At 37.3% G+C, this 17,063-nt stretch overlaps 1 protein-coding gene and 1 pseudogene across 4 annotated transcripts in view; both read right to left on the bottom strand.

Annotated features, from left to right (window-relative positions):
- The window catches only part of LOC104652692 (peptidyl-prolyl cis-trans isomerase-like 4), a 38,226-nt pseudogene extending 21,224 nt beyond the window's left edge, over positions 1–17,002 (bottom strand).
- The window catches only part of GLCCI1 (glucocorticoid induced 1), a 150,045-nt gene that overhangs the window by 132,336 nt on the left and 646 nt on the right, over positions 1–17,063 (bottom strand). The window lies entirely within an intron of this gene.

Here is a 17,063-nt window from a genome sequence, read left to right as displayed (position 1 = left end):
CAGCATGGCAAAACCCCATCTCTACTAAAAATACAAAAATTAGCTGGGCATGGTGACACCCACCTGTAGTCCCAGCTACCTGGGAGGCTAAGGCAGGAGAATCACTTGAACCTGGGAGGCAGAGGCTGCAGTAAGCTGAGATCGTGCCACTGCACTCCAGCCTAGGAAACAGAGTAAGACTCCGTCTGAAAAAAACAAAAAACAAAAAAAGAAGCATAAAAGAGGATTTCTCCTGTCTTACAATCCCAGATAACTTCACAACTTCTTACTGGACCAAATTTAAAGAATATTATTTCCATATCCTCATCTGTGGCCACTAGATTCAATTTACACAAACAGCAGATTTTCTCGAGATTTAATATTTGCATCAGGTACATCTCCTACCAACTCTAAAAGCATAGCCTGAGTTTTGGCCTCTTTTTCTGCCTTTATTTCTTCTACTTCTTCAGCTGATCTTCCTTGGAAATCATCAATTTCCTCATCTGCTCCAATTCTAGAACTTTTTAATTGTTCCCTTGTAGGTTCTGGTGATCCATCAGGGATTAATAAATCAGGAGTGTCATTAAAATAGATCATCTAAAATCACTGTATAATTTATTCTGATATCCTGAAATGATACAAAGTCCTTGTCAACAAAGGTCTCATCAATTTTCTTAATTATGTCCATGCCTTCTGGCACCTCACCAAATACTGCCTAGACATTATCAAGGTAATTTAGATTTTCTCCTGTAGTGATAAGAAACTGAGACCCATGATGATCAATGCCATTATTCATGATGAACAGTATGCCTTTCTTCTTGTGCTCAATTCTTGGGACTTTTTCTGTCTCAAAAAAGCTTGCTTGATCACTGTACAACTGGCCAAAAATAGAGTCTCCTCAATGACCAATCCCTGTAGGATCACCGATTTGTATGATAAAATTCCTGTAAACTGTGAATAAGGCAATAATTGTAATATTTTATTTTGCACAATTCCAAGAAATTAAAGCAGGTGAGTACCTTCTAGATGCTTGGCACTGCCATCAAAAATGCCATTAAACTGCAGTACCTGCTCTCAAAAGGTTCACAGTCACAAGGCTGCTGCTCAGTGTACAAGTCGACAACCACACTGATGAAAGTGGTCTCCAGTGGAACTGTCATGTCACCCACTCCTCCTTGGCTATAAGCTCTGGGGAGGTCGCTAATACTACTTTAAAGTAAAAACAAAAGTCAATAGTAATTGAAAATAGGTAAAGACAGATTATAAGAAAGAAAAATAGGGTTGGACCCAGTGGCTCACACCTGTAATCCCAGCACACTGGAAGGCCAAAGCAGGCAGATCACTTGAGGCCAGGAGTTTGAAACCCCGTCTCTTTTAAATATACAAAAAATTAGCCAGGTGTGATGGTTCACATCTGTGATCCCAGCTATCTGGGAAGCTAGGACAGGAGAATCACTTGAACCTGTGAGGCAGAGGTTGCAGTGAGCCAAGATCGTGCCACTGTGCTCCAACCTGGGCGACAGAGCAAATGCTGCCTTATCAAGCAGGGTCTGGAGTGGACCTACAGCAGAGGGGCCTGACTGTTACAAGGAAAACTAAGAAACAGAAAGAAGTAACTTCATCATCAACAAAAAGGACGTCCACTCAGAGACCCCATCTGAAAGTCATCAACTACAAAGACCACAGGAAGATAAATACATGAAGATGGGAAGAAAACAGGACAAAAAGGATGAAAACACCTAAAACCAGAATGCCTCTCCTCCTCCAAGGGATCACAATTCCTCCAGAAAGGGAACAAGGCTGGATGAAGAATGAGTCTGATGAATTGACAGAAACAGGCTTCAGAAGGTGGGTAATAACAAATTTCTCTGAGCTGCAAGAACATATTCTAACCCAATGAAAAGAAACTAAGAACCCTGAAAAAAGATTTGACGAAACGCTAATGAGAATAAACAGCTTAGAGAGGAATATAAATGAATTGACGGAGCTGAAAAAGACAACATGAGAACTTTGCAAAGCACATACAAGTTTCAATAGCCAAATAGACCAAGCAGAAGAAAGGATATTAGAGAATAAAGATCAATTCAATGAAATAAAATGAGAAGGCAAGATTAGAGAAAAAAGAGTGAAAAGAAATGAGCAAAGCCTCCAAGAAATAGGGGATTATGTGAAAAGATCTAATCCACTTTTGATAGGTGTATGTGAATGTGATGGAGAGAATGAATCCAAGTTGGAAAACACTCTTCAGGATATTATCCAGGAGAACTTCCCCAACCTAGCAAGGAAGGCCAATATTCAAGTCCAGGAAGTACAAAGAACACCACAAAGATACTCCTCCAGAAGAGCAACCCCAAGGCACATAATCCTCAGATTCACCAGGGCTGAAATGAAGGAAAAAATACTAAGGGCAGCCAGAGAGAAAGGTCAGGTTACCCACAAAGGGAAGACCATCAGACTCACAGCAGATCTCTCCGCAGAAACCCTACAAGCCAGAAGAGAGTGGGGGCCAATATTCAACATCCTTAAAGAAAAGAACTTTCAACCTAGAATTTCATATCCAGCCAAACTAAGCTTCATAAGCAAAGGAGAAATAAATCCTTTACGAACAAGCAATTGCTTAGAGATTTCATCACTATCAGGCCTGCTTTACAAGAGCTCCTGAAAGAAGCACTAAACATAGAAAGGAACAACCAGTACCACTCCAAAAATGTACCAAATGGTAAAGAGCATCAAAACAATGAAGAAATTGTGTCAACTAATGGGCAAAACCACCAAGCATCAAAATGGCAGGATCAAATTAACATATAACAATATTAACCTTAAATGTAAAAGGGCTAAATGCCCCAACCAAAGGACACAGACTGGCAAATTGGATAAAAGGACAAAACACATCGACGTGCAGTATCCAGGAAACCCATCTCACATGTAAGGATACACATAGGCTTAAAATAAAGGGATAGAAGAAGATTTACCAAGCAAATGGAGAGCAAAAAAAAGCAAGAGTTGCAGTCCTAGTCTCTGATAAAACAGACTTTAAACCAATAAAGATAAAAAGAGACAAAGAAGAGTATTATGTAACAGTAAAAGGATCAATGCAACAAGAAGAGCTAATGATCGTTAATACATATGCACCCAATCCAGGACCATCCAGATACATAAAGCAAGTTCTTAATGACCTACAAAGAGACTTGGACTCCCACACGATAATAGTGGGAGACTATTACTAACACTACACTGTCAATATTAGACAGATCAACGGACAGAAAATTAACAAGGATATCCAGGACTTGAACTCAGACCTGGACCAAGCAAACCTAATAGACATTTACAGAACTCTCCAACCCAAATCCACGGAATATACATTCTTCTCAGCACCACATCACACCTACTCTAAAACTGACCACATAATTGGAAGTAAATCACTCCTCAGCAAATACAAAAAACAGTCTCTCAGACTACAGTGCAATCAAATTAGAACTCAGAATTCAGAAACTAACTCAGAACTGCACAACTTCATGGAAACTGAACAACGGGCTCTTGAATGCTGACTGGATAAACAATGAAATGAAGGCAGAAACAAAGATGTTCTTTGAAACCAATGAGAACGAAGACACAACTTACCAGAATCTCTGGGACACCTTTAAAGAAGTGTTGAGAGAAAAATTTATAGCAATAAATGCCCACATGAGAAACAAGGAAAGATCGAAAATTGATACCCTATCATCAAAACTGAAAGAGCTAGAGGGGAAAGATAAAAAAAACTCAAAAGCTAGCAGAAGATAAGAAATAACTAAGATCAGAGCAGAACTGAAGGAGAAAGACACACAAAAAATCCTTCAAAAAAATGAGTAAATCCAGGAGCTGGCTTTTTGAAAAGATCAACAAAATAGACCACTAGCCAGATTAATAAAAAAGGAAAGATAGAAGAATCAAACAGATGCAATAAAAAACGATAAGGTGGTATCACCACAGATTCCACAGAAATAAAAACCACCGTCAGAGATTACTACAAACAACTCTATGCACACAAACCAGTAAACCTGGAAGAAATGGATAAACTCCTGGACACTTGCAGGCTCCCAAGCCTAAAACAGGAAGTTGAAACCCTGAATAGACCGATAACAAAGGCTGAAGTTGAGGCAGCAATTAAGAGCCTACCAACCAAATAAAGTCCAGGTCCAGATGGGTTCACAGCCGAATTCTACTAGACATACAAAGAGGAGCTGGTACCACTCCTTCTGAAACTACTCCAAACATTCCAAAAAGAGGGAATCCTTCCCAAATCATTGTATGAGACCAACATCATCCTGTTACCAAAACCAAGCAGAAACTCAACAAAAGAAAGAAAACTCCAGGGCAACATCCATGATGAACATAGAGGCAAATATCTTCAATAAAATAACTGACAAAGTGATTGCAACAGCACATCGAAAAGTTTATCCATCACTATTAAGTAGGCATCAATTTGGGAATGCAAGGCTGGATCAACATACGCAAGTCTATAAACGTAATTCACCACATTAACAGAACCAAAGACAAAAACCACATGATTATCTCAATTGATGCAGAGAAGGCCTTTGACAAAATTCAACACCCCTTTATGCTAAAAACTCTCAATAAACTAGGTATTGACGGAACTTAACTCAAAATAATAAAAGCTATTTACAACAAACTCACAGCCAATATCATACTGAATTGGCAAAAGTTGGAAGCATTTCCTTTGAAATCTGCCACTAGACAAGGATGCCCTCACTCACCATTCCTATTCAATATAGTATTAGAAGTTCTAGCCAGAGCAATCAGGCAAGAAAAATAAAGAGTATTCGATTAGGAAAGGAGGAAGTTAAATTGTCTCTATTTGCAGACAACATGATTGTATATTTAGAAGACCCTATATTGTATCAGCCCAAAATCTGAAACTGATAAGCAACTTCAGAAAGGCTCAGGATACAAAATCAATGTGCAAAAATCACGAGCATTCCTATACACCAGTAACAGACTTAAAGAGAGCCAAATGAAGAACGAACTGCCATTCAAAATTGCTACAAAGAGGATAAAATACCTAGGAATACAACTAACAAAGGATTTAAAGGACCTCTTCAAGGAGAGCTACAAACCACTGCTCAATGAAATAAGAGAGGACACAAACAGATGGAGAAATATTCCATGCTCATGGTTAGGAAGAATCAATATTGTGAAAATGGCCAAACTGCCCAAAGTAATTTATAGATTCAATGCTATCCCCATCAAGCTACCAATGACCTTCTTCACAGAACTGGAAAAAGCCACCTTAAACTTCATATGGAACCAAAAGAGAGCTCGCATAGCTAAGTCAATTCTAAGCAAAAAGAACAAAGCGGGAGGCATCATGCTACCAGACTTCAAACTATACTACAAGGCTACAGTAATCAAAACAACATGGTACTGGTACCAAAACAACATGGTACTGGTACCAAAACAGACCAATGGAACAGAACAGAGGCCTCGGCAGCAACGTCACACATCTACAACCATCTGATCTTTGACAAATCTGAGAAAAGTAATGGCAAAAGGATTACCTGTTTAATAAATGGTACTGGGAAAACTGGCTAGCCATGTGCAGAAACTGGACCCTTTCCTGATACCTTACACTAAAATTAACTCCAAATGGATTAATGACTTAAACATAAGACCTAACACCATAAAAACCCTAGAAGAAAACTTAGGCAAAACCATTCAGGACATAGACATAGGCATGGACTTCATGACTAAAACACCAAAAGCACTGGCAACGAAAGCCAAAATAGACATATGGGATCTAATTAAACTCCAGAACTTCTGCACAGAAAAAGAAACAATCATTAGAGTGAACCGGCAACCAAAAGAATGGGAATAAATGTTTGTATTCTACTCGTCTGGCAAAGGATTTATATCCAAAATCTACAAAGAAGTAAAACAGATTTAAGAGAAAAAAACAAACCCATTCAAAAGTGGGCAAAGGATATGAATAGACACTTTTCAAAAGAAGACATATATGAAGCCAACAAACATGAAAAAATGCTCATCATTACTGGTCATTAGAGAAATGCAAATCAAAACTACATTGAGATACCATCTCATGCCAGTTAGAATGGTGATTATTAAAAAGTCTGGAGACAGATGCTGGAGAGGATGTGGAGAAACAGGAACACTTTTACACTGTTGGTGGGAGTGTAAATTAGTTCAACCACTGTGGAAGACAGTGTGGTGATTCCTCAAGGACCTAGAAATAGAAATTCCATTTGACCTAGCAATCCCATTACTCGGTATATATCCAAAGGATTATAGATTGTTTTATTATAAAGACACATGCACACATACGTTCACTGCAGCACTGTTTACAATAGCAAAGACTTGGAACCAACCCAAATGCCCATCGATGATAGACTAGACAGGGAAAATGTGGCATATATACACCATGGAAAACCATGCAGCCATAAAAATCGATGAGTTCGTGTCCTTTGTAGGAACATGGATGAATCTGGAAACCGTCATTCTTGGCAAACTGAAACAAGAACAGAAAATCAAACACTGCCATGTTCTCACTCATAGGCGAGTGTCGAACGAGAACACAGGGACACAGGGAGGGAGGCATCACACACTGAGGTCTGTGGCGGTGGGGGGCACTAGGAAAGAGGCAGTAAAGGGTAGGGAGTTGGGGAAGGATAACATGGGGAGAAATGCCAGATATAGGTGATGAGGATGGAGGCAGCAAACCACATTGCCGTGTATGTACCTATGCAACAATACTGCATGTTCTTCACATGTACCCCAGAACCTAAAGTGCAATAAAATACATATATATATATGACGCTGCCTTTAAAAAAAAAAGAGAGAAAAGAAAAATGGGTGTGAATTCAACCAAGATTTCAGGTAAATGGTGATTATAACACCTGAAAAGTTTGTCACTTTCCATTCTAGCTCAGCAGCAACAAACATTTAGCCAAAGCCAAGTCCTCCTGATCTCAACAGCCTCACAAGCCATCACTGCCCAAGATTACTATACAACATTATTACTACATATTACTACATTGCAAGAAGCCACATCCAATAATACAGTTCAGACTTCTGCACGAATATATATGTGTGCAGAGAAAAGGCCAGTGACATCATCCTAGGCCAAACTATAGTATAATATTATAATATGTACAGGCAGCAAAATACATTAGATCTAAGTAGGTTATAGAAACTACAGGATTAAACTATTAGTATTTTAAGTTTCATCTAATGAAAGAAGAAGACACATAAACAGAGTGGCAACTTCAAAACAAAACACTAGAAAAAGCTCTAGCTAAGTCAGAAATAAATAATTCATATATAAAATCCAAAGCTCAGTGAGAATAGTATATTTCTGAACAGGGATAATTCATTTACAACCTGCTAAGAATTTAACCCACTATTTGTTACCCAAAAAGATACAGAGTGAGCAAATGCAATTGCCTGAATGATTTTTTTTTCCAAATAATAGGTCACTCTGGCATGTAAAGTATTAATAGACCTTTAAAATACACTTGTTAAGCTATATGATCAAAATATTACAGAATACTATAGCTTTTTTCAAAAATCTAATTTCTGAGCACAGTCTAAATCGTCACTTTTGCAATACTACTGAAGCTGCATTTAGCAATGTTTGCCAACACAAGTTTAGTAAGTCCTAGACACTTTAGTGGTCTGACTGAAAGCAGGAAGAGGACAGTTGATTGATTCTTTTAGGGGATAATGTGTCAGAGTAACTCCAAGAATATTTTAGAAGAAAGAAAATGACATAAAACTTTGAAAGATATTGTAAATATATTTTGTTTATGATTAGCTAACATATAAACCAATCTATATTTTACTATGATATTTTTGTATCTTCATGGAAAGATCACAAGTTTGTATGAAGAATAGCAAAGTTTCCATATGGCTAGACTTGATGTAACCCTGAGCCACTGAGTCCTGCTGCTTGTATTATCTTCTAAGATATCAGCATTACATTTCACTAATTCAACGTATAACTGATGTATTTAAACAGAAAAATAAATATAATTACAGAAAAAGTGTTATTAGAAACTTTATCCATCACAAAGATTCTATATAATACTTTTAACCTAACAACAAATACAGTATCTAATGTTACTTATAAAAGAGAATCATTTCCACATTGACTACTACGCAGAACTTACAGTAAGCACAAAAGACACTAAAAAATGTCCAAACACCCCGGAAGAGATGATTAAAATAAAGATTAAAATTTCTTTTCTACATCACATCAACAAACCTAAAAGAAGTGAAAGGGCCAAGCAGATATAAATAAAATTATTTTTTAAGGTAGTGTGCCTTGCTTTGCCATGACAATGTTGTATAAAAAGATACTATGTTAAAAGTTGCTAAAATATAAAAGGATGATAAATGTAGAGAATCATAATGATGGGGCTGAAGGTAGCCTTATAATACTTTATTATATATTGGCAGAGTTTTTAAAGTTTACATTGCCAAATATGAAAATACACAAAAGAGACCTTATTCCACCCAGATTTTGAAATTTTATGTGAAAGGAAGTTTTAAAAAATCAAATGCTAAATTCTGTCTTAACAAAGTGATAGGTCCTTTAGGGACCAAAGGGAAGGCCCAATGATGGCATAATTACTGGGGATGGCTGCAGCTATTTTAAGTTCCATGCACCCTAGGGTTTAGTCCCATTTAGCTTTCTCTTCCTCCCTCATGCCCCAAAGCTATATTTAGCCTTTCTATGACTTAACTATATAAGCAGTGGGATATAATACATTGTGCATACTTTCTTGCCCCATAACTAACTGGGTTCCAAAAACAACTTTCGGCTATCTTGAAGTCAGGACTTAGAGCATTACAAGGGCCCCGTGCATGCTGCCTGATCTTGGGCAAATTACTTAACTTCGCAGGACCTCATTTCCTCATCTGTGAAAAGAGGTTAATAAAATCACCTTAGATTGAATTCTACCAAAGATTAGTAGTTGGCATAAAAGGTCAATAAGTAAACACTTCAAGAATCATCTAATCTAATAAACTTTCTTTTCCTCTCAATAGCAGAATCTTCTCCTAAACAACTAAAACTTTAAAAGCCTATCCCCTTCATTTTAAAAACATAGAAGATAAGATGCAGAGTTAGTAGCTTGTCATAAGTCGAATGTCAAAACTGAAAAGAGAACCCAAGTTTCTTGACTCCAAATCTATTATTTCCCAGGATACATTTATGTCTCTTAGGACATGTCTATGGAACCATTTGGAAAATAATTACTTTGGCCTTTCATTTGATAATTCTACAGAAAACAGCCAGGTTTACTATCAAGGAATAATTCTGTCAAAATTGCTTTGTTCCGCCTTCATCAGAAAAACAGCAAATAATCCCAGAAGCAAATTTATAGAATCATTTATATTGCAACTCTAGTCAGTCAATACTCATTCAGTCTTATACTCAACATCATCTATAGTAATCATTTTTAGGTATATAAATTATCAATGTTATTAATAAAGCTAATCAAGCCACAAGGAGTTCATTTATGTCTTGTTCACTATGCTTAACAATCAAGTGTGTAATAATGTTAGAAAATGTTTCATCAGAAAGTTAATTTTTTAGTAACGTAAAAGTTAAAATTAGCTATAGGGACTATTCACAAAAGTTCTCTTTATGGCCATACTGAATAAATAAGGAATTATTACTGTCAGTAGTTAATAAGTATTTGATCTTCAGTAACACGAGACAGGAAGTTGTAGCAGTTTTTGCCTTTTCATTATGAAACACATCTAGATGGTTGGTGGATTTCTTAACTTTTTTGTTTTTTTGAGACAGCACCTCACTCTAGCACCCAGGCTGGAGTGCAGTAGGGTGACCTCGGTTCACTGTAACCTCTGCCTCCTGCACTCAAGTGATCTTCCTGCCTCAGCCACCTGAGTAGTTGGAACTATAGGAGTGTGCCACCATGCCCAGGCTAATTTTTGTATTTTGTGTAGAGACAAGGTCTTGTTATGTTCCCCAGGCTGGTCTTGAAACCCTAAACTCAAGCCATCTGCCTGCCTCAGCTTCCCGAAGTGCTAGGATTACAGGTGTGAGCCACTGTGCCTGGCAGGATTTCTTAATACTAATAACCTGGCAGACAATTTTGCCACATAACCATGGGTTACTAGAATTTTTTTTTTTTTTTGAGACAGAGTTTCACTCTTGTTGCCCAAGCTAAAGTGCAGTGGCACAATCCTGGGTCACTGCAACCTCTGCCTTTCAGGTTCAAGCGATTCTCTTAACTCAGCCTCCCAAGTAGCATACCACCACATCTGCTAGTTTCTCGTATTTTTAGTAGAAACAGCATTTCACCATGTTATCCAGCCTGGTCTCAAACTCCTGACCTCAGGTAATCTACACACCTCAGCCTTCCAAAGTGCTAGGATTATAGATGTGAGACACCACACTCGGCCTCTTTTTTTTTAAATTTTGAGATGAAGTCTTACTCTGTTTCCCAGACTGGAGAGCAGTGGTGCAGTCTCAGCTCACTGCAACCTTCACCTCCCAGGTTCAAGCGATTTGCATGCCTCAGCCTCCTGAGTAGCTGGGATTACAGGTGCATGCCAGCACATCTGGCTAATTTATTATTTTTAGTAGACAATGGGGTTTCACCATGTTGGCCAGGCTGTTCTTGAACTCCTGACCTCAAGTGATCCCCCCACCATAGCCTCCCAAAGTGCTGGGATTACAAGGGTAAGTCACTGCACCAGAGCCACTAGCTTCTTTAAATCATCACTATTTTTGGTGAGCCATCATTAAGGTGCAGTATGGTAGACTTCATTAAATTACGTACATACATAGTTCACCCCACAAACTGTAGGCTCTTGAAAGCCTGTTGTCTTTTGGGAGGGATGAATCAACCTAGTGCCAGCTGTTGGGACAATCACTTGAGACCTGTCTCTTTAGAGATTCCTGAAGCCTTCATCCGTTTAGCACCATATGTAATTAACTTTTAACATTTATGAACAGCGAAAAGGTGAGAAAAGCACTTCTATTCACTATAATGTAATTTGAGGACAGTACAGATTCTGATTACATGTAAGAAAGGCCAGATACAATCATGTTCTTATCTTCAGAAACAAGATTTCTCTCTCTCTTCCTCAGGAACAAGGATGTCTCTCTCTGTGGTGCTCTCTCTCTCTCTCTCTCACACACACACGCATGCACACACTCACACATACACACACACTTTATGCAAGAAAGAAATGAAAAAATATGGCCAATCCATCTATATTTTAGTTACACTCAACAAACTAGGTCTCACGTTTTTAGACATTCTGAAAATGTCAGATCATATCCCAGCACAGCATAATAGTGCCATGGAAACAAAGGAAAACCAATTCCTTTGTCATTCTTTCAGCTCAGAAATCACAGCAGATCATCAACATCAGAGTCTTTTTGAGTTAGGAGCAACAGGATAGTCTCATGGTATGAACTTTGGATCTGGAATGAGAACATCACATCCTAAATCCTTGCTGAATCAAAGTATACTTTGCTTAGCATATAGTTAGCACACAAGTAGATGTTTTCTTTCTTCCTACCTACAGCTAGAGACACAGCATAATACAGGGAAAGTTACTGAGGTATTCAGGAACTTGCGTCTTGGTATGTGCCTCAATAACACTCACTTGGAATAAACAACACTGCTTAAAGGTATCTGTCATGCTTGTTCATACTACAGTGAAATACTTTTCCACAATTTGTTCACAATATAAGATCCTCAGATTGTTCAGAATTACGGCTAATACATTATAATTTGTTTTTCAGAATAAGCACAAAAAATTTTCCAGACTAGATAAATGATGAGTCAACTTATGGTCACTTCCAAGGGTCCAGATGAAGAGTAGAGGGAAACACAGGTAGTATCTGCTCTTCCATTAGTTTCCTAGGCTTTCTATATCAATATATGAGTACCTGTGTTCTCTTTCCTCCACTTACTTTTGGCAGAGACCAGCAGTTAGATAAATTCAACCTGTTGTTAAAATAATTAAACAGCATATAGCACAGAAAGAGTGTCAGTGATTTGTCTTCTTAGACACTTAATAAGAGAATAAATTATATACTGAAGACAAAAAAAAAAAAACAGTGCCAGACACAGACCTAGGACAGGGGCTGCCAAAAAGTCTATCTTGGTGATGTCTGGAAATATTAAGCTCTGGAGAAAAGAGCAGACTAAAATTAAGAATAACTAAGTCATTAGAATATACTCCTTGGCATATTATTAACTGCCTGTGAACATTTCAATAAAACAGACTTTTAGAATTTTTTAAAATTTCAGACTTAAGAAAAACTTTCTCCAGACTAGCCATTTGTTGAACATTGTCATTTATTTCCATTCTATTCACTACCATGGAGCCCAGTTACTCCTTTTATTTTTTTATTCATATGTATTCTGACTTATCACAAGTAAAATAAAAACCACAAGCGTGCCATTATCCTTAAACATTTCCCCAAAGTACAAATCCTAATAGAAAAGTACACTGCAGTGAAATGTCCTTCTGTAAAATGTACTGTAATTAATAAAATGATTTCCAATTGAATATATAGACACAGAACTTTACATACAGTTAAAAACTGACTAAGGTGATTTATATGTCCTAGCTACTTAATATTCAATATACTTAGAATAACAGTTATTTGGGAGGAACATAATCTTTGAACATAAGACAGTAGATTTTTATTAAATAACTGTAAGTTCATTTATCTGTTTTGCTATTCACTCATTGATGTAGATATTTTAGGCACCATGAGATAACTGATGGAAAAAATTAGTTCTGTAAATAATGAACACTGCTGCTCTCTAGTATAGTTCTCTGAGAATTAAAATCTTTTCCAAAAGTCAGACCTGTCTCTTTAGAAAAAATGAAAACTTCAACGCATTTTCACTCAGAAGAAAGCTTTGAAACAAGTTTCCATAAGCACTCTAAGAAAATCAATTAATTTTAAAATGGAAAGGGAGGATCTTAATTTCCAAGAATATCAGCCTGAGAATAAACTTTATAGAAAGAGAATATCTGAGTAGCTCTAAAAAGAGAAAAAGTTATTAAAGTTTTCCGTATTCTACTGAGCTCAGTATAAAAACGACTTAAAAAGATAAATTTAAGGAAAAGATTAAAACTGAAAGCAAATGAATTAATTAACACATAGGCAAACACATATTACATGCAGTTATTTAACATTATATTCTGGCTGGCTTTGTATTATCATTTAGAATAGAATCATAACTTCTTTATGTATAAAACAGTGAGGCTCTCAAGATGCTCATGAAAAAGTCTAATGAAATTTCACTCTAGAGTTAGCAATCTGTTAGAGTATTAGACCTAAATAAACCTGATATGTTAAATTAGTACCCAACACATGCTATTTTTCATAACAGGTGCTATATAAATTACAAGCTCTTCCATGTTTTTATTAGATTTGGTATGGTTAAAAATAAGCTGTATTCTCTATTCAGACTACTCTAAATATGACTGTTTTTACATCTTTTAGAACTTATAATTCATCCTAATGTTCTAGCTTTACAAAAAAAAAAGCTTGCATTTCCTACTTACTGTCTTGCACAGTGAAACTGTGAGTATTTGTACTATGTTTAAATCCATGGGTTCTGCTCTGTGAGGTTTCAAAAAGAAGCAACTTTATCATATATTTTTTTGGTTGTTACTAATAATTTTAGCTTAAAGATCCTTAATTTTAACACTAACATCCTGCTTCTTCTCATCTGAGTTGCTCTATTTATCACAAAGGTAGACTTTATGTATTACCATTACAAAAAAACAACTATTTGCATAACACTTTATGATTTTACATCTATTACAAACACATCACAGGGAGCCTGAGGATTCATTGAGCAGCCTGTCATTCACCACTTCAAGACCCTTCAGAACAAAACAAGAGAGAGGATGACATTTTATTAATGGCAAAGGTACAGAAATGAATGTAAATAACAAACCTTGAAGTTTTAAAAATACAAAAAACAAACAAACAAACAGAAAACGATCCATGAGCACAAACAAAACAGTTTCAATTTGTAAAACTCCATGTCCTCTATATGGAGCAAGGTGTTTGGCAATTTATGTATTTTCTACTATAATAACTATTTAAATTATTTAAAACTATATTACAAAAATAAAGGAAATTACCATCTTTTTCCTGGGTTGTATAAATTAATATTATAATAATATTAAAATTGACTATTCCTATTTATAGAATTCAGCTTTTCCTCAGCTTTGTGAAACAATTTGAATATCAATTCTCTTTTGCTCTAGTTCTAGTCCTACAAATATCCACATTAAGAATGCTTAAAAGGCAGATAATCATATAATGTATTTAGAAATTGTGTTGTTTCACAATTTCTTGGTAAAAGTATCATAAAAACATTTTTAAGCTACTATATTTTCTCCTATAATCATCACTCAGATAAAATGCATGAAATACTGAATGCTCAGTTATGTCACCTCTAGTCCAAATGCCCATAGCACTTGCAGCTTTCCATAAACAATATGCCTCTATACTAAATACATACCACTTGAGCCATCAACTACTTAATGTTTCAAAATGTAGTTCCGTCTTGCACATACACACACACACACTGAAGTGTGCAGAAAAAGGAGGAGGTAGAGAGCAAAGGAAGAAATGGAGCACGTTGTCGTTTTTCATTCATGCAGTATAGTGATGTCAGTGTCTGCAGCAGCAGTAGCAGCAGCAGGAGCCTTGACCAGTGGAGGCTAAAAACCAATCAAGTCGGAACCTTACAGCATTCAAAAGAAACTGAGAAGATAACCATTTGAAAAGTCAAATCAACTCTTCAGATAATGTATTTTAACTAGCTAAGGAAACAGATTAGTAGGATAGTTCTAATTTGGGTAGGGAGGGAAAAGGCGAGACAAGGAGAAGTAACATAGGAGTGATATAATCAGGAAATTGGGGGCACAGGAGCCCGCATTCAAAAATCACTTCAATGTAAGAAACTGACAAAACCACCTGGTGTTTAAAACAGTAGAAAAATATGTTTAGCAAAGAAAGCCCTTCCACTCCCAACACAAGCTCTCTGACACTGCAAATCTGTCTGCTGCTGCACAACCAGACTCAGAAAAGTGTTTTCATCATGATTGCATTAAAATTGCATTAAACTCGGATGTGCCATACTACAACAAAGAGAATAGCTTAAGCCAGATCACAAATTTCATTAAAACTGCTTGATGATGGAGCATGTAATTCCTAAGCAGTTAAGTCTTTTGAAGGATGCAGAAAAACAAGTTGTATTATTATCTGTTGTAAGATGTTAGTGTTTATATACAAAAGGGGAGGAGGTACGATGGCCATTATGTTGTTGCAGCAATTACCGAAACTTCTCTTACTCACCCACAAGACCCTCTATACACAATGTGCAATGCTTATTTTATGCCTCTTAGTCCCTACAAGAAAATCCCAAAACTTAATTTGTTCACTATTGGAGCGAAATCACTAAAAAATTTATGTAACTGTTTTCTGTTCGTTCTGTTACTTCTCATTTCATATAGCTCTAGAAAATGTGCAAGGGAGGTGCATATGGCATTAATCTGTTAGAAAATGGTGGCCTTTTCTATAAAATACAGCCAAAGATGTGTGTTCAGTCGTGGTCATTATTAGGGCGATCACGTTGTTTTCATTCATTCATTCAGGATTTGCTATCAGTTTCTGCAGCAGCTGGCTTGATCTGGGGGAGGAGTGGGGGAGCATATTCCTCCCAGTGCATACAGATTACAGGATGTATTTCGTAGTGCTCATGTACTCATCCCACTTCATTACATCCTACCCTGGTTCACCGTGAGGTGGTCAGAAAACAAGTGCGTTAGTAACATGCTAATTACAGGTCTGAAGTATTAAAACAAAAACACCAGGACTGCAATGTATCATAATGCAGACAACCACTTTCTCCAACTCTAATACCTTCATTAAGAAAACTCCATTAAAAAAAAAAATCCACATCATACCACATAAACAATGTACAGACTTTGACAGTGTTTCCCTTCCAAGCAGAGATTTTTCCACTCAGTACGATCTGTTCCCTCCACAATGCAGCAGCAGCAGCAACTGTGGGCCCTAGGCTGGTACCTAATAATATTAGCTATTCCACTCTCCCTTATGAGCTTTAAGTCCCTGTTTTGGCTAATCTTCCTTTTCTCCCCCAGGGCTCAACTAGATCATGCACTGTGTCCCTAGACATAAACAAAACCAAAGCAAAACAGAAAACGCTAACGAAAACCCACAGCATCCACCAGCTCACCATTACCTTTGACTCCTAGCAAAAAAGAAACTTGAGATCCTGAACTGTTAACTGTACTTAAAAACGGAAGGAAAAACGAACACATTCAACAAATAAGTTTTCAGAAATTCATCCATGAAAATCTCTGGTTGAGCATAAACTGTTTCTAGTGCAGGAGTGCTCTGATGCATGACTATATTAAGGGGAGGGGAGACAGGCAGAGAGGGAGAGAAGACAGAGAGGGAGAGAGAGAGGGGGGCGGAGCAGGGGGTAGAGAGGGAGGGACGGAGGGAGAGAAACTGGGGAAAAACCGTATATACTTCAATTGCACATTCAAAACTATCCCCTCTAGTACATATCATTACATCTAGCCGATATCCTTATATCACAACTAATACCACCATCCCTCTAAAAAATAAAAAATTATCCCGGTAGTTAGAGGCACGTTAGGAACTTTGCAGGAAAGCACAAAGAGACTGTAGAGATTACAACCACCACCTTATCCGCTGCTGCAGAGTTTGTGAGCATGTTTAAGTGTTTCGCCCAGCTCCTCCTTCCCCGGCTACAAACAGCAAACACACGAATGAGCTAGCCAGCTTTTAAAGTGAAAAACCTTTCGAAGCAGGCGAGTGATGGAAGAGAAAATCTGAGGGGCGGCATGAGGGTCAAATAAAAGTTGCTTTTCAGTTCGCTCCTTAAGCCCCGCAGCGACCGCAGGGGAGGGGGTGAGATTCCCAAAGCCACTTTCACACCTTCGATAATGCACTAGTAAAGAGAAGCCCGAAGAGGCTGAAGTTTCCACGGAGG

The sequence above is a fragment of the Saimiri boliviensis genome, chromosome 10 (assembly GCF_048565385.1).
Source record: "Saimiri boliviensis isolate mSaiBol1 chromosome 10, mSaiBol1.pri, whole genome shotgun sequence".
NCBI classification, from domain to species: Eukaryota; Metazoa; Chordata; class Mammalia; order Primates; family Cebidae; genus Saimiri; species Saimiri boliviensis.
Note: the sequence above shows the minus strand (reverse complement) of the source record. Positions and strands in the feature narration are given on the sequence as shown.